This window comes from Callospermophilus lateralis, chromosome 15 (genome assembly GCF_048772815.1).
Source record: "Callospermophilus lateralis isolate mCalLat2 chromosome 15, mCalLat2.hap1, whole genome shotgun sequence".
Lineage (NCBI taxonomy): Eukaryota > Metazoa > Chordata > Mammalia > Rodentia > Sciuridae > Callospermophilus > Callospermophilus lateralis.
Genome location: NC_135319.1, coordinates 18,122,358 through 18,145,333, shown reverse-complemented (window position 1 = coordinate 18,145,333; position 22,976 = coordinate 18,122,358). Strand labels below are relative to the sequence as shown.

Genomic DNA, 22,976 nt, shown 5'->3' with positions numbered 1-22,976 from the left:
ATAAAAGGCCACTCCCTGGCGTGCCCTGCCTCTCTCTCCTGCTAGTCCTGAGTAAGCCTTACTGCCCCACCGGGTGATTCGAGGCAGGAGACAGAGGGAGGGCCGTCTCAGACCTGGTCAAAGAAAAAGATAATTGAGTCTTGTGGGTTTATTTTGATCTCACTAGTTAACTTCTATGCTACAAACCTCTTGTATGAAGCCAGTGTGCTGGTCGCGCGGTTGACATAAGGCTTAGGTTTGATTCCTGCCGCAGTCTCTGGCTGGGCACAAATCACGAGTCTCCACACAGCTTGTAGATTCAAACAGCAATTCTTTATTCCCGAACTCACACCGGCCGTCTACAAACACGCTCTGGGGGAATCCACGTTCTCTGCCCAAATCCACACCGCTTGGGCTTCTGTCTCCCAAAATATACTGTCTGACCCTAAGTACTCAAGAGGAACTCAGCAGCAGGATACGCCCTATTCTAAAGGGGGAACACCCTAATCTCCTATTATGCTAAACTGCCCTATTCTAAAGGGGGAACACCCTAATCTCCTATTATGCTAAACTGCCCTATTCTAAAGGGGGAACACCCTAAACACGGATCCTGCCCTGGTCCTTGAGCAAGGTCACCTTTCAGAAGTCCTTCCACTAGACAGCATGGGAGTAAGCTGGCAAGGAATTTGTCATACCTACTTGGCTGATGGCTCCCAGCAGATTCCCAGAATGGCAAAAAAAAAAAAATAATAAATAAAATCTTAAATAATTATAAATGAAAAAAGCCAATTTTTAAAAGTTATGGATCAAATCTTTAATTGAATTTTTTCAAAAATAGCACACTTTTCAAATGTGTTCAGTGTAATAATGTATATTTCACATAACAATACTGCTTCAATATACATATGTAGTTGCTGAGGTACCCTACTGTAGTATAAATGGAATATTTTGAGGCATACATAATACCAGAAAAGAATTTTTTAAAATTATAGACTTCACAAGCTCACAGTTCTACTAGTATCAGTTCTTTATTGTTAAGTGGTTTGACTGAAATAAGTGGAGTTTTCCTATAAAAGTAGCTTTAAGACAGGGGCTGTATGGACTAATGCTACATGCATCGCTATACGTTAACATCCAATTTACTTCAGTTCTCTGTGACTTGAATGTCAATATACCTGTGTCCCATGTTTTTTCTTTTTTGTTTTGTTTTTTTCTCACCAGGGCCATTTCATATACTCTTCCATTTAGAGTTCAACCAAAGATGAAATGTACACCTCATTTCTTCAATTTTCCGCTTCTGAGCAAAATGGATTGAGGATCAGGAACCAGATTAATCTTACCACCTGAAATAATTTAAAAAAGTGAATTGATAAAAATGCAAGAAAAGAATGGTTTCCAAGACCCCAAACACCAGACAACAAAAGAGAGTAATCCTTTTGAGATAGGAAAGAAATGAGATGAGCCCTATAAGTGCCCCTGCTTACTGACTTGAGAAGTTTTAGACCACACTGAGGCACAGCCTGAAGAATTCCCTGAATTGAAGAAACAGATTTATTTGAGAGTCTGGGAAGACCAAGGCAGCTATATTCACAGAACCAGAGAGAGAGCAGCAGAGAAAGAAGACCCTAGATATCTGCAGTGTCCTCCTTGAACATTCTTGAATCCAAGGCCTGGCATCTACCATCTCCCAGTAGAGTATTTATTAATTAGTACATGAGTTAAGGAAATTAACTATATATGGTAAAAGAACCATCCAAAAGATCAGAAGAACAGTGACAGTGATCACACAGGGTTTACCAAGCCAAGGCAGCCAAAGTAAGGAGAGCATCAGACTGAAGAATCTATCAGGCCAAGTGGAAAAATACCATAAGTCATGGGCCATTGGGTAGTATACTCAGGAAGGCCTTACCCGAGTAGTGAGGAATAATTAGTACTTAAATGAAGCAATGTTCTCCACCTAAACAGAACAAACAAACCCTAAACAGAAGATGAAGAACAGAAATAATCATAGTATTTTCAAACAACTAAAAGCTCAAGAAGGGCTGGAGACGTAGCACTGTTGGTACAGTGCTTGCCTTGCATGCACAAGGCCATGGGTTCAATCCCCAGCACCACCAAAAAAAAAGTTCAGGAAGATTTATAATAATTTATAAGAATATAAAAATATCCAGCATCCAAGAAGTAAAATTCACAATGCATAACTTTCAGTGAAAGATCATCACGTAAGCAAACAGGCAAGAAAACATGACCTGTAATAAGGATAATTAGCAAAACCACTCAGCACTGACAATGATGCTAGGAGTACACAGAAGAAACTGGGCACAGTTGCACAGGCCTCTGATCCCAGCAACTTGGTAGGCTGAGGCAGGAGGATTACAAATTCAAGACTAGCCTCAGCAATTTAGCCAACCCCCGTCTCAAAATAAGACATAAAAAGGGCTGGAGATGTGGTTGAGTAGTTAAACACTCCTGGATTCAATCCCCAGTACCATAAAAATACTTAAAAAGTACACAGAAAAGTTAAATGTAGGCACAAAAAATTTAAAAAGGCCAAATCAAAATTCTGGAAATAATGAAAATGGCTGAGATGAAAAATATATTGAGGGGCTGGGGTTGTGGCTCAGTGGTAAAGTACTCATCTAGCATGTGCGAGGCCCTGGGTTTGATCCTCCGCACCACATATAAATAAATAAATAGATATTATGTCCAACTACAAGTAAAAAATCATTTTTTTAAAAGAAAAATACATTGAATGTTGAGCCAGGTGAGCTTTCAGACACCTATATTCCAAGCAGCTCGAGAAGCTGAGGCAGGAATTTAAAGCCAGAATCAGCAACTTAATGAGACCCTGTTTCTAAATAAAATTCAAAAAAAGGGCTGGGGATGTGGTTCAATAGTTAAGTGCCCCTGGATTCAATCCCTGGTACCCAAAACAAACAAACAAAAAGATTGGATGTGATGAAAAGCAGATTAGACATTCCGGAAGAAAAGATCACTAACTTGAAAGCAGTCAAGTTCATTTTTCCAAAAAAAAATCCAGAAAACTGAGAGCATTAGTGAGCTTTGTGATGACTTCAAACAGCCTAAAATATAAATGACTGGAGGGAGCTATTTAGGAGGGAGCAGCAAAAAATATATATTCGAAGAAATAAGAGCCTATAACTTTCCACACTAAAACAAACACAAAAACCAAAGCTCAAATGAAACCTAAACAAAAGAAAAATTAAGTAACAACACCAAGAAACACCATAATTAAATTGCTCAAAACAATTTAATTGTTTAAGGGGCTTAAGGGGCTGTGGTTGTGGCTCAGTGGTAAAGCACTTGCCTAGCAGGTGCCAGGCCTTGGGTTCCATCCTCAGCACCACATAAAAATAAATAAATAAAATAAAGGTATCGACAACAACAACTAAAAATAAATAAATAAATAAATAAAAACTTAAATGCAGCTGGAAGTGTAGCTCAGCAGCAGAACAAATACTTAGCAGGGAGGCCTCAAGTTCAATCCCCAGAACCAAAAAAAAAAAAAAAAAAGTTACATAATACACAGATATAGATGGCCGGGTGCATCAGTGCATGCCAGTAATCCCAGCTACTCAGGAGGCTGAGACAGAAGGATCGTGAGTTCAAAGCCAGTCTCATCAATGGTGAGGTGCTAATAAGCAACTCAGTGAGACCCTGTCTCTAAATAAAATATAAAATAGGGCTGGGGATGTGGCTCAGAGGTTGAGTGCCTCTGAGTCAATCTCCGGTACAAAAAACAAAGCTATGGATGACAAATTTGTTGGAAACAATGCATGTAAAAAGATAATAGATGTTTTAGTTAGCTTTTTTTAGTGTTGCTGCACCCCAAAAAAAGTGACAAGAACAATTTTAAGGAGGAAAAGTTTATTTGGGGGACTTACAGTTTCAGAGGTATCAGTCCATAGATAGCCAACTCCATTCCTCCGGGCTGAAGTTTAAAAACTGAAAGTAAGACATCCCATTCAGGAAGACACAGCAGATACTACTTTATACTCCTCCCACCCAGAGCAGCTAAATACTCTCAACATTATAGCAAATAAACATAGCACAGCCAGCTCAGTGGTAGAGAATGTGTAGTTGTTTTGTTTCGTGGTTTTTTTTTTTTCTTTGTTTGTTTTGGTACTAGGGATTGTACCCAAAGGGTGCTTAATCACTGAGCCATATCCTCAACACTTTCTATTTTTTATTTGAGACAGGGTCCACAGGGTCCAGCTAAGTTGCTCAGACTGGTCTTGAACTTGCAATCCTCCTGCCTTAGCCTACAGAGTTGCTGGGATTAAAGGCACATACCACAGTGCCCTGCAGAGCATGTGTTTCATGTGTTTAGCAAACAAGGCGCTGGGTTTGATCATCAGCATCCTGCACACACAAATCAAACAAACAACAACAACAACAACAACAAAAAAAGAAAACAAAACAAAACAAAAAAAAGCCCTACCAACTGAAATGCTGAAAGAAAATGCAGACAAACAAAGAATCTTGGGACCAAATAATGGCATGGTGCAACCCAGCACCCAAGTTTTCTTTTTGCCTCATATATTCTAGGCCAGACATTAGATAAGTCAGCAATCTAAAAATATCAATGGCAGCAAATTTATGTTTATTTTTTTTTGTGGTGCTACAGATGGAACCCAAGGCCTTGAACATGCCAGGCAAGCAAGCATGGCACTGCTGAGCTATACTGCCAGCCCAGTTTATAGATTTTAGAAGCCTAAAAGAACCCCTTCTCTTTCTAGCCAAAGAACCAGGAGAAAGCAGCCTTACAAGATAGAAAACTCCTAGAAATAAAAAACCTGCTTCAGCCAAACTCCATAGGGTGGGCAGGGGGACCAGACATGATGCTACTAGTATACTCATGTCAGCAAAAGATCTAAGGTGAACCCAGACTTCCACCCTCACTAGGCCTGCAAAACAAGTCAAACCTCACCCTCTCAGTCAAGGTGCTATTATTGAAGGTCTAGTGAAAGCCTGAAGTGGGAGCTTCCCTTCTCACTAATACAAGACATGCCTCTTACTCCCATCTCAGATTGTCAAAAGAGGAAAAACCTAAAGGACAGTAATGAGGTGTCAGCTCCCCTCCCCATGCATGCTGTATCAGAGAAAACCTACTAAAAACAGGAGATATAAATAAAAGCCAAAGTCTCATAATGCTCAAACTGTCCAGGATCTTTTTTTTTTTTTTTAAGCATCATTACCAAGAAAGAGGAAAAATTTCCACCTGAACGAAATATAAAATCAACATCAAGATTTTGGCATATCTCACAAGGATTTTTAAGCATCCATCCAAAAATGCTTCATTGAGCAATCAAAACTCGTGCTTGAACAGACTGGAAAAAAAAAAAAAAAACAGAATGACTCAGCAAAGAAACAGACGACAACTGAATGATCCAAGAAGAAACGCTAGAAGGAGAAATATAATTACCAAAATAAAAATTACTCATTGGATGGGCTCAAAAGCAGAATGGCGTCAAATAGGTGGGAAAATCAGTGAACATGAATTTTTTTTGGCAGTGGGGAGAGATAATGGGAATTGAACCCAGGGCCTGATGCACACTAGCTAAGTGTTCAACCACTGAACTACAATACCCAGCCCACAGTGAACATGAACACAGAATAGAAACTACTCAATCTGAACAGAGAGAAAAAAATGAACTGAAACTCAGAAACCTGCAGGACTATCACAAAAGATCTAACAATCATGTTCTGAGTACCAAAGAAAGGAAAAACAGTTTGAGGCGAAAAGCATTAAAAAAACAGCTGAAAGTATCTCAATTTGACAAAGAAGCATAATGTTTGAATTGATGTAGAAAAGGCATTTGACAAAATCCAACACCATCCATTTATGATAAAAACTCTCAGCAAATTAGAAATAAGGGGAATCACTTCAACTTGATAAAGAGTATCTATAAAAACTACAGCTAGCATCACACTTAATTGTAAAAATTGCAGATTTTTCCCAAGTTTGGGAACAAGGAAAAGATGTCAAAAGATGTCACTTTTTTTTTTTGCACTGGGGGACCAGGGGTTGAACACAGGAACACTTAACCACTAATCCATACCCCCCCAGCCCTTTTTATATTTTATTAAGAGACAGAGTCTTGCTAAGTTGCTTTGAACTTGTGATCCTCCTGCCTCAGCCTCCCAGGCTTCTGGAATTACAGTCACCACTCATTTTTTAATATTTATTTATTGCTATATCCCCAGCCCTTGCAATCCTTCTGAGTCAATGGAATTACAGGGATGGGTCACCATAGCTGGCTCATCACTCTTATTCAACATGGTATGTAAAATAGGCAAAAGCCAGGTACAAACCATTATTCCATCAACTGGTGAGGCTGTGGCATGAGGATCACAAATTCAAGGCCAGTCTCAACAATTTAGTGAGGCCCTAAGCAACTTAAAAGAGACCATGTCTCAATACAAAAAATAAAAACTGGGGGGGGTGTAGTTCAGTGGAAAAGATACCCAAAGTTCAATTTCCAGTCCAGGAAAAAAAAAAAGAAAGAAAGAAAGAAAAAAATGGGCTGAGGATGTAACGCAGTGGTAAAATTCCCTTAAGTTCAATCCTGAGTACTGTTTAAAAAATAAATAAATAATAAAATCATTTAGAAAATAAATAAATAAAATCATTTAAAAAAAGTCAAGAAAAGGAAATAAAGGCAGAATGGAACAAAAGTAAAATGTGTCCTATTTAGAGATGGCATATATTCTCCATAAAAACAAATCCCAAGAAATATGAAAAATAAGCCTTCCTAGATCTAATATTTTTACTAGCACATAGAATATATAAACAACACAAAAATCAAGTATATTTTCAAATATAATTGAAAATGCCTATGGAAAAACTCAAGAAAATCTTAAGCAAATGAAGAGTACACTACGTAATAGTATGTGAAAAACTCAACATTGTAAAGATTGGCAATTCTCTCCAAAATGACACAGGTTTAAAATATTTCCTATCAAAATTCCAGCAAGAGGGCTCAGAATGTTGCTCAGCAGCAGAGTGCTTGCCTAGCATGCCTGAGGCTTTGGGTTCCATCCCTCCCCAGCACCACCAAAAAAAAAACCCACAAATTTCATTACTGGTTTCTTTCAATGTCCCCAAAATTCATCCATGTTGTAGCAGGTAATAGAACTGCCTTTCTTTTCAAGGTCTCCATTATATGCCACATTTTGTTTATCTATTCATTTATAAATGGGCACTTGGGTTACTTCCACTTTTTTCCTCCCATTTATTTTTGCCAGGCTGGGAACCAAACCCAGGGCATCTTGCATGCTAGGCAAGTTATTCCTACTCAGCTACACTCCCAATCCTACTTCCAGTTTTTGACTATTTGAATAATGCTGCTGTGAATGTGGGTTGGTACAAATCTGAATCCTTGGGGCTGGGGATATAGCTCAGTTGGTAGAGTGCTTGCCTTGAATGCACAGGCCCTGGGTTCAATCCCCAGCACCTCTCCCCACAAAAAACAAAAATCTGAATCCATGCTTTCATTTTTCTTGAATATATGCCCAAAAGTGGAATTACTAGATTATATGGTAATTACATTTTTATTTTTTGAGCAAGAGCCATACAGTTTTCCACAGTAGCGGTACCATTTTATATTCCTACCAACAGTCCACAAGAGCATATTTCTTAGTTTAAGGATGAGAAAAAAGTCTGAATCATAAAGAAAATATTTGAAGCCTAAGACAAAGCCCTGAACTTACCCACAAACTGCTCAATTCGAGTTCTTTCCAAATGAATTTTCAAAAGAAATCAGTGCAAAATGCATTTAAAGATATGACTAGGGGGAAAAAAAATAATTCGGGGTGGAAGGGGAGGTGGCAAATAGATGACTGCACTATACACACCCAGCTTCCAGACCAGAAGGCAAAGGAAATCCACGAGGAAATATTTCAAATCAAAATACTGTACACTAATTTACTAAAGCTGATGAAGGAAAAGTACAGGGGAAAGATAATGCTATAAAAGAAATAAAGTTTTTGGAGAAAAACTATTTACTAATGGAGCAAGAAGTGGGAAGAAGTTTTGAGAAATAGTCTTGTGCAAGTTCTGACCTTTCAATATATGAATGTATTGCCTCAAAAATTTTCTTTAAACGCCAGGCACGGTGGCTAATCCCAGTGGCTCCAGAGGCTGTGGCAAGAGGATCGCAAGTTCAAAGCCACTCTCAACAATTTAGCGAGGCTCTATGCAACTCTGCGAGACTCCGTCTCTAATAAAATACAAAAAAGGTCTGGGGATGTGGCTCAGTGGCTAAGTGACCTATTTCAATCGCCACTATCTAAAAAATAAGATGAAATAAAAAACCTTCATCATCACAACTCAATACCCGTGAAGGGCACCCTGACATGAGAGCAGCTCTCTAGTGCCTCCAAATCCCTTCAGGCCCACCAGTCAGTCCTGAATGCAACATGCGGGCTCTGAGAAAAGATTCTTCAGAACCGGTCCTTTCTGGTGTGTGCAGGATTAAGGGGAAGGCGCTCTAACTAAGCCAAAGATCCTCTGGAATCCTACTGCCAAGACCAGCCCTAACCTCAAATCCCAGCAGGCAGTCCCACTCCAACTGGGTCCAATCCCAGGAGAACACAGGTGTGCGGCCCTGGACTTCGGACCTCCCGCTGGATGTCCTTCACCTGGGGCACTAAGTCTCCACAAGTCGGCTCTCAAACCAGTTCCCTAGGTGATTCCTTGGAGCTTCTAGAATGCGGAACTCCAAGGACTTGGCAGACAGAGACTAAGAAGTCGAGGCTTGTTTACCATCACCGTGGAAACCCCCAGCAGCGCGCGAGGCGGGGCTTCTGAGGGGCGGAACCAGACGGGAAGCTTCCAGAAACCTTACCACTTCCGGCGTTGCCGGAGTGCCACATCCCCAACACCTGGAAGAGCAGTCGGTGGACCCACGTCCCGATCCAACTGTCTACTGCAGGCGTGACCGCGAGCTGGCCCCCTCATGATCTCCCCCTTTTTCAAGGAGGCGGCCAAGTCTGGCCTTCAAGCCATAAGGACAACGGCGAGGCGGGGCCTCAGCGGCCAACGCCCGGAGGTGGGGCTGCGGTGGCGCCATTGTTACGTGGCTAGAGCGCATTCGAAGCGGGCGGGCCCGAGAGAAGGTAGTGGCTGCGCAGGCGCGGGTAGGAGAACCTGGCTCTGCAGAGCGCCCCTGAGACCTTTACTACGGGCTGAGCACCGCTGTGGAAGTGAATGGGAGTCCATCCGAAGGACTCCTGATTTGAAACCCTCATGAGAGAAGGAAATGAACGTCCTTTCCTAGGAAGGAAGAAAGGAAACGGAGAAGTCCGGAGACGGGATGGGCATGACTTGAGTTGAGGAGTGAGAAACATAGGTCTTGGGAAGACAGACATTTGGGTCTTCGCTGTGTACCCTTAGGTTACTAAAAGTGACACCTGGTTCCCATGGGAGGCAAGACTGGCTTCTGGCCTGGTTCTCAGGGACAAATGCAGGGGCAGTAGATGTACCTTTGCTCCTGGAGAAAAGCGTCCATTTGTATGTGTTTAAAGTCTCGGCTACCTTCAGACATGGTGTGTTTGCTCTAAACAAGGCAAACAGTTCCCCAGCCCTTGCTGAGGAGTTAAGTGAATGCACACAGTATCAGAGACCATGATTTATCATACTTGAGGGGATGGGGTGTAGCTAAGTGGTGGAGTTGCCTACCTAGCATGTGTAAGGTCACAGTATGATCTCCAGCAACACACCTACGCCAACATCCTTTCCATCTAAATGTAGTCAAGTGCAACACTGTTAAAAATAGTAATAAAAAAGAAAAAACTCTTTTGCAAAAGTTAGTCTCCAAGGAGGAGCCTTATTTTTACTTTTCACTAGGGTAGTGGTGGTGGTTATTTCATCATGAATGACCCTGGTGTGAATCACAGAAATAGTCACAACAGGTCTCCAGTCCCAATCTCCAGGTTCTGACTCTTCTCTGACATTTCAGAAATCCCTCCTGAGTCTCCCCATACCCTCTCAAATAGACATGCAGCCATCAGTTACTCAAAGTGTAGAAATCACTCAAGCTGTAAGTGGATTAAAAATGCCAATGGATAGGAGAAGTTGTGGCAAGGCAGCATTATCAAAGAGGAAGGAAGGTCACTTTTTTTTTTTCTTTTTTGTTTTGTGGATTATTTTTTATTTATTTTGAGACAGGGATTCACTACATTGCCCAGGCCGGCCTTGAACTTGTGATCCTCCTCCTCAGCCTCCTGAATTGCTAGGATTACAGTCTTGTACCACTGTACCTAGGTAGAAAGATCTCTCTCAATCTTGTAAATACATCTATTCAGGAACATGAGAATTAACACAGCAAGGGAAGGCATTGGGCTCTGACATACCAACAAAACATAGAAAATAAGATACACAAGTATTAACATCAGTCACTATGGGATAGTCCAGCCTTTTGCAGTAACAGTAGACAGACGTTTCTTCCTATAATAAAAGATGGATATGCCAGACGTGGTGGCATAAGACTATAATCACAGGACTGAGGCAGGGATCACAGTTCAAGGCCAGTTTCGGCAACTTAGCAAGACCTGTCTCAAAATAAATAAAAAGGACTGGGAATCCAGGCTCAGTGGTGCATGCCTTAATCCCAACAGCTTGGGAAGCTGAGGCAAGAGAACTGCGAGTTCAAAGATGGCCTCATCAATTTAACGAGGACCTATGCAACTCAGCAAGAACCTGTCTCAAAATCAAAAAATAAAAAGGGCTGGGGGAACTGGGGTTGTAGTTCAGTGGCAGAGTGCTTGCCTACCAAGTGTGAGGCACTTGGTTCAATCCTTAACACCTCATACAAAAACAAACACTTGCTGTCCATCTACAACTACAAAAAAATTTTTTTTAAGTTGCGGGGGCTGAGGATGTAGCTCAGTGGTTAAGCATCCCTGTGTTCAATCAGAAAAGTAGAGAGTTTATTTAACATGTAGCAAGTATGATTTGGGAGAGGAGTTTTTGTCTTCTGGAATTTGGTAGTTTTCATTACATTGTGGGGGGGTAGAGGATATCTAACACTGCTGTTCAACAGAAAGATGTGAGCTTCATATATATAATTTTAAATTTCTCGTTAGCCACATTTATAAAATTAACAGGTGAAATTAATTTCAGTATTTTAATATGTAAAATGATGCAGACACTATGGAAAACACTTATGATGGATCCTCAAAAAGTAAAAAGTAGAGTTGAGTGTGTAGTTCAGTGGTACATCAATGCCTAGTATGCATGAGACCCTAGGTTTGATCCTCAGTACCACAAAAAAAAAAAAAAAAAAAAAAAAATTTAAAATTAAACCAGATGTGGCAATACATGCCTGTACTCTCAGCTTCTCCTGAGGGAAGAAGACGCATGTTTGAGGCTAGCCTGTGCAACTTAATGATGACACCTTCACAAAGTGAAATTTAAAAATTTGGGCCAGGGCTGGGGATGTAGCTCAGTGGTAAAGCTCCTGCTTCGCATGTGTGAGCCACTGGGTTCGATCCTCAGCACCACATAAAAATTAAAAAATAAATAAAGATATTGTGTCCACCTAAAACTAAAATATTAAATAAATAAATAAAGATATTGTGTGTTCATCTACAACTAAAAAAAAGATTAAAAAAAAAAAAAGTTTGGGCCAGGCGCAGTGGCGCACACTTGTAATCCCAGCGGCTTGGGAGGCTGAAACAGGAGGATCCCGAGTTCAAAACAGCCTCGGCTATTTTGAAGCACTAAGCAACTCAGTGAGACCCTGTCTAAATAAAATACAAAATAGGACTAGGGATTTTGTGCCATGTTTGAGTACCCCTGAGTTCAATCCCCAGTACAAAAAAAAAAAAAAAAAAAAAAAAGTTTGGGAATGTAGCTCAGTGGTACAGCGCTTACCTAGCATGGGTAAGATCCTGGATTCAGTTCCCTACCACTGCAAAAAGTAAATTTAAAAATAGAATTACATATAATCCAGCAATAGTAGTACTGACTATTCATCCAGTAGGGGACTCAAACAGATATTTGCAAACCTATGTTTTTTTTTTTTTAACCATATGATTTATTTTTATTTTTCTTAGTCATAAATGACAGCAGAATGTATTTTGACATATAATACATACATGGAATATACATACATCAATCATAATGTCTATTTTATTCTGCTGCCCTTCCTATCCCCCCTATTCCTCCCCTCCTCTCCCATAAGCCTATGTTTATAATAGCATTATTCATAATAGTCAAAAGATGGAAGTCCAAAGTGATATATACACAAAATAGAATATTACTTTAAAAAGGAAGGAAATTTTGACAGGTTACACCATGCATGAATTCTATGTATGATGTTAAATGAACTAAGGCAATCACAAAAGAAATAATACTATATGATTCCACTTCTATGAGGTACCTAGAATAATCAAATTCATAGGGACAAAATAAAATGGTTGCCAGAAGTTGGGGGATGAGAAAATATGGCATTGTTAAATATGTGAGGAGTTTCAGTTTTACAAGATAAAAAGCATTCTGGTGATTGGTTACACAACAACATAAAGTTCAAGACAGTGTGTAGTTTACACCCCTGATATGTACACTTTTTTTTTTTTTTTTTTTTTTTTTGACTGGGGATTGAACCCAGGGCAACTGCCCATTCACCAGGCCTTTTTTATATTTTATTTAAAGATAGCGTCTAGCGTCTAAGTTGCTTTAGGGCCTTGCTAAATCGCTAAATTGTTGACACTGGCTTTGAACTTGCAATCCTCTTGCTGCAGGCACTGGGATTACAGATGTATGCCTCCAGGCTGGCCTGAACTGTATAATTAAAAATGGTTAAAATAGGGGCTGGGGATGTGGCTCAAGCGGTAGCACGCTCGACTGGCATGCGCGAGGCCCGGGTTCGATCCTCAGCACCACATACAAACAAAGATGTTGTGTCCACCGAAAACTAAAAAATAAATAAATTAAAAAAAAAAAAAAAAAAATGGTTAAAATAGTAAACTTTGCTAGGTGCAGTAGAATACCAACTACTGAAATACCAAGTACTCAGGAGACTGACACAGGAGGATCACAAGTTCAAGATCAACCTGGACAACATAGCAAGAACCTGTCTCAAGATAAAAATTCAAAAGGGCTGGGGATATAGCTCAGTGACAAATTGCCCCTGAGTTCAATCCCTAGTACCAAATAAAAGTGTGTGTGTGTGTGTGTGTGTGTGTGTATATCCATATCCCCAGGCGTATATGTGTGTGTATACATACATATGTTTGTATATGTGTGTATACACACACATATGCATGCCTGGGGGTGTAATTCAATGCCAGAGCACATGCTTAGTATACACAAGGCCCTGGGTTCAATCCCCAGCACCAATAATAATGCTAGAAAAATTTAAAAGTAACTACGAAGTTACTCAGTGGCACTAGCCATGTTTCAAGTGCTCACCAGGCCTGTGTGACTAAAAGCCCCCTGTATCACATAGAGCAACTTCAGACTTAAAGGAAAAAAGGTTGGAAATCCCTCTATCCTCCACATGCCACTGTACAAAGGATGCCCCAGACTTCCTCTCTGCTCTAAGCCATTGACTTTCTTAACTTATTCTGGAGAGTTAGAATTCCTTTATCTGATAAGTCTTGCTTATCATTCTAATTATTTCATAATAAGCTTCCTATTGCTTTAGGGAGTTTTACTTGTATATACAGAAGGAAATGTGGCCTTCTAATATGTTATCTATCTAATTTCAAGAACTTACTCTAATTCCATTAGTCAATCATGAAATTTTACCCAAAAATAATGATTTCACATTGAGGTCACTGATCTAACATCTTAAGAATTAAAAGCAGCTTGTTATAAGGATATCTCATTTGTGAACAGGTTTCAAGGACAAAAGGGTGAAGGCGAGCTACCAGGCATCAAGAAGGTCAGCTCTGACTTTTCTTCCCTTGATGGCTTAAGTGTGGTTGGTTTTTTCTTACAACTCTTAGTATAGTGTGGGCAACAGGTGCTCAATATACATTTATCTTAGACAAAGATTGGAGTTGTATTATTTTTCTATTACTTTGTACATTTCATTACCTTCTGATGTAACAGAACTTTTTTTTTTTTTTAACATTTCTTATATGTGGCTCCTAAAACTTTTTTTCTTTTACTTAAAAGGCATACTATCTGACTTATCCCTCAGCTTGATGGGAAGTCCTCTCAATGTAAGTGCAGAATAATTTGATTCTCTGTATTTTCCATACCATTAAATGCTCAATAAGTTCTCAGTATTTGCCCACTAATAAAAATGTTTTTTCAAGGCGAGCAAAGTGGTACACGCCTGTAACCCCAGCAATTCAGCAGGCTGAGGAAAGTTCAAGGCCAGCCTCAGCAAATAAGTGAGGCTCTGCTTACTTAGCAAGACCCCGTCTCAAAAAATAAAAAGGATAGAGCCAAGCAGAGTGGCGCACGCCTGCTTCAAGAAGTTAAAGCAGGAAGATCCACAGTTCAAAGCCAGCCTTAGAAATTTAGCGAGGTCCTAAACAACTTAGCAAGATTCTGTCTCAATATTAAATATAAAAAGTGCTGGGGATGTTGCTCAGTGGTAAAAGCACCACTGGGTTCAATCCCCAGTATAAAATAAATAAAAATAGAAAAATTTTAAAAGGCTGGGGATGTAGCTCAGTGGTAAAGCACCTCTGGGTTCAATCCCCAGTACCAAAAAAAGAGAAATGTTTTCCTAGGTGGGTGGGGATAGTAGCTCAGTACTAAGAGCGCTGATGCAAGGCACTAAGATCGTTCCCAGTAACGGGGGGAAATGCTTTCTTCTATAGGGGTTTACATGTACTTTAAATGAAAATTTCCAGTTTTATTTAACAAAGGTAAATTTGTTGCTCACCAGTAATCAAGGGGAAGGACCAAATTTAATTTAGTTACTGCTACATCCAGAGAGGCTAGCTTGGTCCCCTAACTAACAGGATGTTCAAGTAATGTTGAATTAATAAATAAATCCAGGGGGAGGTTTTGTTGTTGTTGTTGTTATTGTTTTGATACTGGGGATTTAACCCAGGGGCACTTCACCATTGAACTACATCCCCAGTCTATTTACTTTTTTATTTAATTTCATTTTGAGACAGGGTCTCATTAACTTGCTGAGGGCTTTGATAATTTGCTGAGGCTGGCCTCAAACTTGTAATCTTTCTGTCTCAGCATCCCAAATTGCTGGGATTATAGATATGTACCACTGCACCCAGCATAAACCACTTTTTAAAATAAACTGCTTTAAAATAATTAATTAATTTCATTTATTAGTCCTTGGAGAAAATTTTCAGACCTTATAAATATACTTAAAACATAGAGCAAAAACTAACCTTTCTACATCACTCAATTTTGGGTTTTTTTTGGGGAGGGTTACCAGGGATTGAATTCAGGGGCACCTGACCACTGAGTCACATCTTCAGCCCTATTTTGTATTTTATTTAGAGAAAGGGTCTCACTGAGTTGTTAGCCTCACTTTTGTTGAGGCTGAATTTGAATTCATGATCCTCCTGCCTCAGCTTCTGGAGCTGCTGGGATTATAGGCATGCGCCACCACACCTGGCTTGCTCAGTTTTTTATAATCATAAAGATACTTGTAAGGGGCACAGTTGCCCAGAGTACATTTTGGCACCACAAAGAGCCAAAGTGACAGCAGCTAGGTCAGGGAAATGGGGCTGCTGGCAGGTGTGGTCAAGAGAAACTAAAACCAACTTTATGACACTCAGCTAACATCGCCATAGGAAATGATGAGTTTAGAGATCACATTTACAGGAAATACCAAATTGTTTTTCAGTGCTTTTACAGATTTTAGTAGACTTATTTATATATTTAATATATTGTAGATTGAATCAGGTGATTTTGTCCTATCTTAGAGGACAAAGGCAGAAGTCAGACTAGCCAGGACAGAAGAGAAAGACCTCTTATTTCACTTTTGAGGAAATTCAGCCATGGAAGTTAAAATGACTTTTCCACAATAATCCAAGAAGTAAATGACTGCACAGAACCAGAATAGAACTAGATACACATGCCTATAATTCCTGTGACTCAAGCTGAAACAGGAGAATAACAAGTTCAAGGCCAGCCTCATCAACTTGGCGAGAGTGCCAGGGATATGTAGCTCAGCTCTAGAATTCTGCTGATTTAAATCCCTGGTATCACAAAAAAAAGTAAGAGAAGAAAACCAGGATGCCTGGGTTCAATTCTAATGATTTTTCTCTGAAGGCAAACTGATTCTTTGTCCTGTGTATGTTTGTTTATGTCCTTGCTTTGCATATTAGCAAAAGACTGTAAAAATAAACTTGTAAACTGAAACCATACAAAGTGATCTTGTTGATTAATAGGAAAAATTATGATTGTTCTGTAACCTTCAAAAATTTTTGCCAAGAGCCTGAGGGTGTAGCTCTATGATAGAGCACTTGCCTAGCATTTGTGAGGTCCTGGGTTCCATACGCAAAACCCATCCAAGCACAGTGGCACACAGCAACTCAGGAGGCTAAGGCGGGAGGATCACAAATTCAAACCCAGCCTCAGCAACTTAGCAAGGCCCTAAACAACTTAGTAAAACCCTGTCTCAAAACTTTAAAAAAAAAAAAAAAAAAAAAAAAAGGTCTTGGGATGGGGATGTTGTAGCTTAGTAGGTAAAAATGTCCATGATGGGCTGGGGTTATAGCTTAGTTGTAGAGCACTTGCCTAGTACATGTGAGGCACTGGTCTCAATATTCAGCACCACATATAAATAAATAATAAAGGTTTTGTGTCCATCTACCAAAAAAAAAAAAAAAAGAGAAAAAAATTGCCCATGGGTTAAATCCTAAATTAAAAAAAAAAAAAAAAAAAATCAACAGGATAGCATACACACAAAAAAACTTGCTGAAACATAAAAACCTCCATGTCAGTTATAAATGTATAAGGAAATGAAAAAATTAGTAAACTAATATTTCTGTAGTACTGTGTATCTTAATATATTAATAATAACATTATTATAATATATTAATAATAACTATATATTATAATATATTAATAATATAAGATATGTTATATATCTTATATATATATACACCAAAGTTTAAATTTGCCTCTTCTTTTCACCATATAATTTATAATACATAGTGAACATTCTTATCTATACTTATACTCCTTTATGAATTTGGATTAACTTCCAACATTTTTATCCTTTACCTTTTCTTGGTGATGGTAGAGAGGGGGTACTGGGGATTGTACTCAGGGGCACTTTACCACTGAGCCAAATCCCCAATACTTTATTTTTAAATTTTGAGACAGGGTCTCATTAAATTGCTTAGGACCTCACTAAATTACTGAGGCTAGCCAGGTGTAGTGGTACACACCTGTAATCCCAGCAGCTCAGGAGGCTGAGGCAGGAGGATAGGGAGTTCAAAGCCAGCCTCAGCAATTTATCAAGGCCCTGATCAATTTAGCAAGACACTGTCTCAAAATAAAATATAAAAAAGGACTGAGGGTATGGCTCAGTGGTTAAGTACCCCTAGGTTCAATTCCCCTGTACAAAACAAAACTAAAACAAAAGTTACTGAGGCTGCCCTCAAATTTGCAATCCTCTTATCTCAGCCTCCAAAATCACTGGGATTACAGGCATGAGCCCTTTGCATTTTTTTTTTTTCTTAAAGAGAGAGAGAATTTTTAAATATTTATTTATTTATTTATTTTAGTTTTTGGCAAACACAACATCTTTGTTTGTATGTGGTGCTGAGGATCGAACCCCGGGCCGCACACATGCCAGGCGAGCACGCTACCACTTGAGCCACATCCCCAGCCCGCCCTTTGCATTTTTTATGTCATGAAATATCTCCAAGAATCTTGGAGATACTTTAATGTAAACTTTTTGCCAGCACCTCTTCCCCTAGGACACTATCAGCCTTTCTGTTCCAAACATTTTCCTCATTTGAGTTGATAAGCTTTCTTCAGCAGATCCCTCAGCCTGTAGATATAAGGGGTTCTTGAACAGTGGAAGCATCAAGTCCCCAACAGGTTTTTTTTTCCTAATACTCCTTTATATTTCACTCCAACTGTTACCATTTTTTCATTTCTTTGCTGTACTTCCATCTTTGTTGGCAAATATAAAATGTCTTATGTGGGTTAATTACTAGGAGATGAGAAACACAACTCCACATGCTTTTCTGTTCTTTGAACTGAGTAACAGAGGAACACAGACTTGAGGGTTTGATAGTCTTACCTAAATTTCAGAAGAAGAGCTGGAATTCAGATCTGCCATTCCTATCTAGATAACATTAGATAATTCCCTCACCTGTGAAACTGAGATTAAACTACCCATCTCTCAGGTTTACTGTAAGAACTAGTGATCACGTAAGTATCTTGTCCCAATGAGGTGTGGTGATACAGGCCTATAATCCCAGTGATTCAGGAGGCTGAAGCAGGAAGGTCAGAAGTTGAAGGCCAGCCTTGGCAATCCAAGATCCAAATCAGCAAGATACTCAAGAACTTCATGAGGGGGCTGGGGATGTGGCTCAAGCAGTAGCGCGCTCGCCTGGCATGCATGCGGCCCGGGTTCGATCCTCAGCACCACATACAGACAAAGATGTTGTGTCCGCCAAATACTAAAAAATAAATATTAAAATTCTCTCTCTCTCTCCCTCATTCTCACTCTCTCTCACTCTTTCTTTAAAAAAAAAAAAAAAAAAAGAACTTCATGAGACTGTCCCAAAACAAAAAATGAAAAATAAGGACTGGAGGTGTAGCTCAGTGATAAAGCACCCCTGGGTTCAATCCCCAGTACCAAAAAAAAAAAAAAAAAATCTTGTCCCACACAGCACTGGGAAGATGGCTGCCAGGCATGTGAGTAGAAATAGTCATGCTCTGGAAGCAGAAACAGAATCTACATTTTCCATAGACAATTCTCAAATTGCTTTAGATTCCTACAGATATAATTAAACAAACCTGAAATACTTTAAGTGCACATAGCTGTTCACCTTCTTGCAGCGTGAAATCTTTTAAGAAAAGGTACCGTGCCTAGTTCTGAGGGACAGGGGAAGGAAATTAGACTGTCTAAACCTAGATATTGTGTAACCACCTAAGAGGACCTTTGCCTCCTTTCTAGGGAAAGAAGGGTGGAGCAGGGGTATAAAGTGAGTTTCATTATTTGGTTTGCAAAAATGTCTAGAACATTAACCAGTCTATTCCCAAGTGCAAAAATACATATGTTCCAGGAACAAGTAACAGATATTTATTTATGTATTTTAAAACAGTTTTTCTAATTGTCAATGGACTTTTATTTTATTTATTTATGTTTAGTGCTGAGGATTGAACCCAGTTCCTCACACATGCTAGTGCTCTACCACTGAACTACAACCTCAGCCCTTATTTATGTATTTTTGAAGTGCTAGGGCCTTGCACAGGTGCTCTACCACTAAGCTATATCCCTGGCCCTTTCTTTTTTACATTTGTGATTTTAGTTTTCTACACCAGTTATTTTCTAATAGTGTTCTTTCTACATGGAAGTATAGATAAATTGATGAATCATAATAAAGTCAATGACTCATAGTCCTTAGTATCATTTTTCCCCATTATCTCTAAAACAGTTGTACAGAAAAGCATGAAAACTGCTTCTTTAAGAAGTACACTGCTTCTCAGATTCTGCCAATGATGAGGGGAACTGACATTGGGAAGGAGCCACTGAGACTTATAAGAGCCAAGAAAGACAATCTATTTCAAGAAGGCACCCAGATGTCCTACAAATGAGTTTGCTGCAATGATGCCCCTGAATTTGAAGGGAAAAGTGAAGGAAGAAGAGCTGGAATAACAGAAGTCAGTTGTCTAATATTCTGAACAGGGGAAGGGTAGACTGTTAACATTTTTAGGTGCAGCCTTCTAGAACTTTTTAATGTCTGTAGTTACATATTATATACTTACAATACCATGTTACATCAATCAGGAAAATGAATACTAGACTATTGTAAAAGGTCTAGATTTTCTCTCCCTCATCACCGGAAAGGCAGCAAGGATTAACCACATATCTAATCGGTAAATTTATCTTTCCCAGGGTGTTCAACAGCATGGCCTCAAGAACTCAGTCATAAGCCAGGTGTGGTGGCACATACCTGTAATCCCAAGAGACAGTTGGACCCAAAGTTCAAAGCCAGCCTTAGCAACTTAGTGAGGGCCTAAGCAACTTAGCAAGACCTGTCTCAAAAATTTTAAAAAAGGGGTCTCTGTTTCCCTCTGCCACGCCCTTCCGCTGTGATGTTCTGCCTCACCTAGAGCTCAGAGGAATGGAGCCAGCTTCTATGGACAACGAGCTCTGAAACGCTTCCCTTTGAAGCAGAATTCAATAGCCCGGAATCAACCAATCTTATATGCAAATAAGTTGAAAATTCTCAGGAGGAGGCCTTACCATACAAGAGAAGACCCTGAATGTCATGTAAGGTCCCACCAAGTCAGCATTCCATCATGGACAGCCTTTTAAAGAAAAACATCTTTTGTGGGATATCTGTATGGTTCTCCAATAGGAGAAGCTTCTGGGTACTGTTGGATCTCTATAGTAAAACAAGATTCAAGTGGATATTGGTAACAACATGGCACAAGACTTGAGAAACAAGAAGTCTATATTTCATGTTTACAATATCATAGTGGCATTTTGGAAGAATATAAATGAAGAATGAAAGGAGAATGTTAAATAAAGTTTTTTAATATTTTATACTAAAATTATTCCACAATCTGTATTTTATTCCTCTTTATATATAAACATATAGACAGATTAATATACATGTATTGTATATATAAATGTGTGATGTATAAGCTCATTTATAATGAAGCCTTTAAAATGCTTTATTTGCTAAATTTTCCAAGAAATGTAAAAATATTGGTTTAAAGATTATTGAATGACAGTTCTAGGGTATTCTGCTCCAGGAAAAATTATTCAGAGCTTACTTTTGGAATTAATGTGTATATAGAAGTAAAAATACAAAAAATAGAATACTTGGAAGAAAAACATATTAATAATGTATTCATTGGTTAGATACTATATTGATATCTATTTACTTCTTTATATTTTCTTTTTAATATTATTATACTAAATCTTCAAAACCATTCTGTGAATATGAACTTGTACTATCATTTTACAATTAAAGACACTGAAACTCAGGAAACCCAAATGAGAGAATTCAGGAAAAAGTCTATTTATATTAATTCTCAACTGTATTATTTTAAAACAATTATGGGCTACATTTTTTAAATACAGAGGAATATATGATAGTTGCTGGAGACTTACCCCAATATTTTATTCTTTGTCCATATTCTTTGTTCACCTAATACATTTGAAACAAGAACAATGTTAGAGGAATTAAGTCAATATCAGGCTTCTGAAAAATGTGATTCAAATTTTCACTTTTATATAAAATATGCTATTTAAACAGTGTAGAATTCATGTAATTATTGTATTGAAAGTTTGCTTTTGTTTCTGCTATTAGTCAATACAGAGACTGTAGGTTGAATGTACCTTAGTAAAGAATGGGGGATTAATTCTTGCTGGTAGTCTGCAGAAATTCTGCAAATATTATGAGATATTTTGAGGGATCATATGCAGACTTTTTTTTATTTTGTTCTTTGATATCATTCTCTGATATTTAATATGTTCACTGAGGAAATTATTTTAACCTTTTTCAATGTAAAGAATATGTATAGAATGCTCTGCAAACTTCACAATATTAGCCCAAATTTACTTTTAATGGAAAACCTCTATTTCTCTCTCTTTTTCCTTTAGCTAAAGTTATATAAAATAATGCCCCCCACAACATTAGTACAGTTTATGAGAGAGCACAATGAAGCAACCCTCCTTTACCCTATAAGATCTGTACTTTGTTTCCCAGCTCCCTAATCCAAGCACAAAAGGAAATATTAAGACACATGTAATTTGTCTTAACTGGAGAAAAATAAAGGGCTAGCAAGAAAATAGAGTGCTGCATTGGGGTAGGAAAGATGATGGTGTGACTCTACTTAGTGTACAACCAGAGACATGAAAAATTGTGCTGCATATGTCTACTATGAATTGAAATGCATCCTGCTGTCATGAATAACAAATTAGAATAAATAAATTTAAACATTAAACAAAAAAAAAATTTTAAAAAGGGCTGGGGATGTGGCTCAGTGGTTAAGGACCCGAGTTCAATCCCCAGTACAAAAAAAACCCTCACTCATGTCATTAAACCCATAGTTGTTGAAGTATGATATAGATATATATAATATAGATAAATATTATACACACACAAGCACACACACTTAATTACTTAACATCAGTAGTGACATCCTGCATATCTGTTAGGGTCCAAAGAGTGCAAAGATCCATCAGGGAAGGTGTACAATGATTTGTTACAGAGATTTGACGTTGGGCAACTGAGGGACCATTAGGAAGGGAAGTGGGGGACAGCAGGAAGAAGCTGGAACTCACCAGGGTTGTCGTTGCCTCTGACCTTGACAATGTGGGCATCCTGTAAAAGGCGGGGCCTTCTTCACGAGACGACACTCACACCTGGCCTTGGAGTCGTAATGAAGGGAAAAGCCAAAAGCAGAAGGCGCAGTTGTGAACATGAAAGCCGCTGCAGTTAGTTCACGGAGAAGGAAAGGCGAGTCCCGCCCTTCAAATCTCAGGCCAGAATCTCGGACAGCCCCCTCCCCAGCCGGAAACTCCGGGGAAGGGAATTCTGGGCTTGTAGTTTAGCGCAGCCACACTTGCCGGGTCAAGGTGCCAAACCTGAGATCTGCTTCTGGGGATGCCCTGAGAAGAGAAGGAGTGCAGGCAAGTTAGTGGCTCCCGATTTCAGGGGTGCAAGTTATGTTTATTTGTTTTTTGGAGTTGTTTTTTTGTTTGCTTGTTTTTTGTTTTGTTTTGTATACACACACACACACACACACACACACACACACAGGGAATTGAACATTGAACAAAGGGTCCCTCTACCACCAAGCTACAGACCCAGCCCTTTTTTTTTTTTTTTTAAGT

The 22,976-nt window shown here is 39.0% G+C and overlaps 1 long non-coding RNA gene across 2 annotated transcripts; it reads right to left on the bottom strand.

Annotated features, from left to right (window-relative positions):
- Positions 1-774: 774 nt before the first annotated feature.
- LOC143381212 (uncharacterized) lies at positions 775-22,617 on the bottom strand. Of its 2 annotated transcripts, none has more exons than XR_013088791.1 (5): positions 22,425-22,617; positions 21,249-21,285; positions 20,373-20,514; positions 3,885-3,945; positions 775-1,322 (listed from the first exon to the last, which is right to left on the bottom strand). It is a non-coding gene; the product is annotated as an uncharacterized LOC143381212 (long non-coding RNA). The 2 variants fall into 2 exon arrangements; XR_013088792.1 differs by having other exon boundaries at positions 20,373-20,437.
- Between the last annotated feature and the right edge of the window lie 359 nt (positions 22,618-22,976).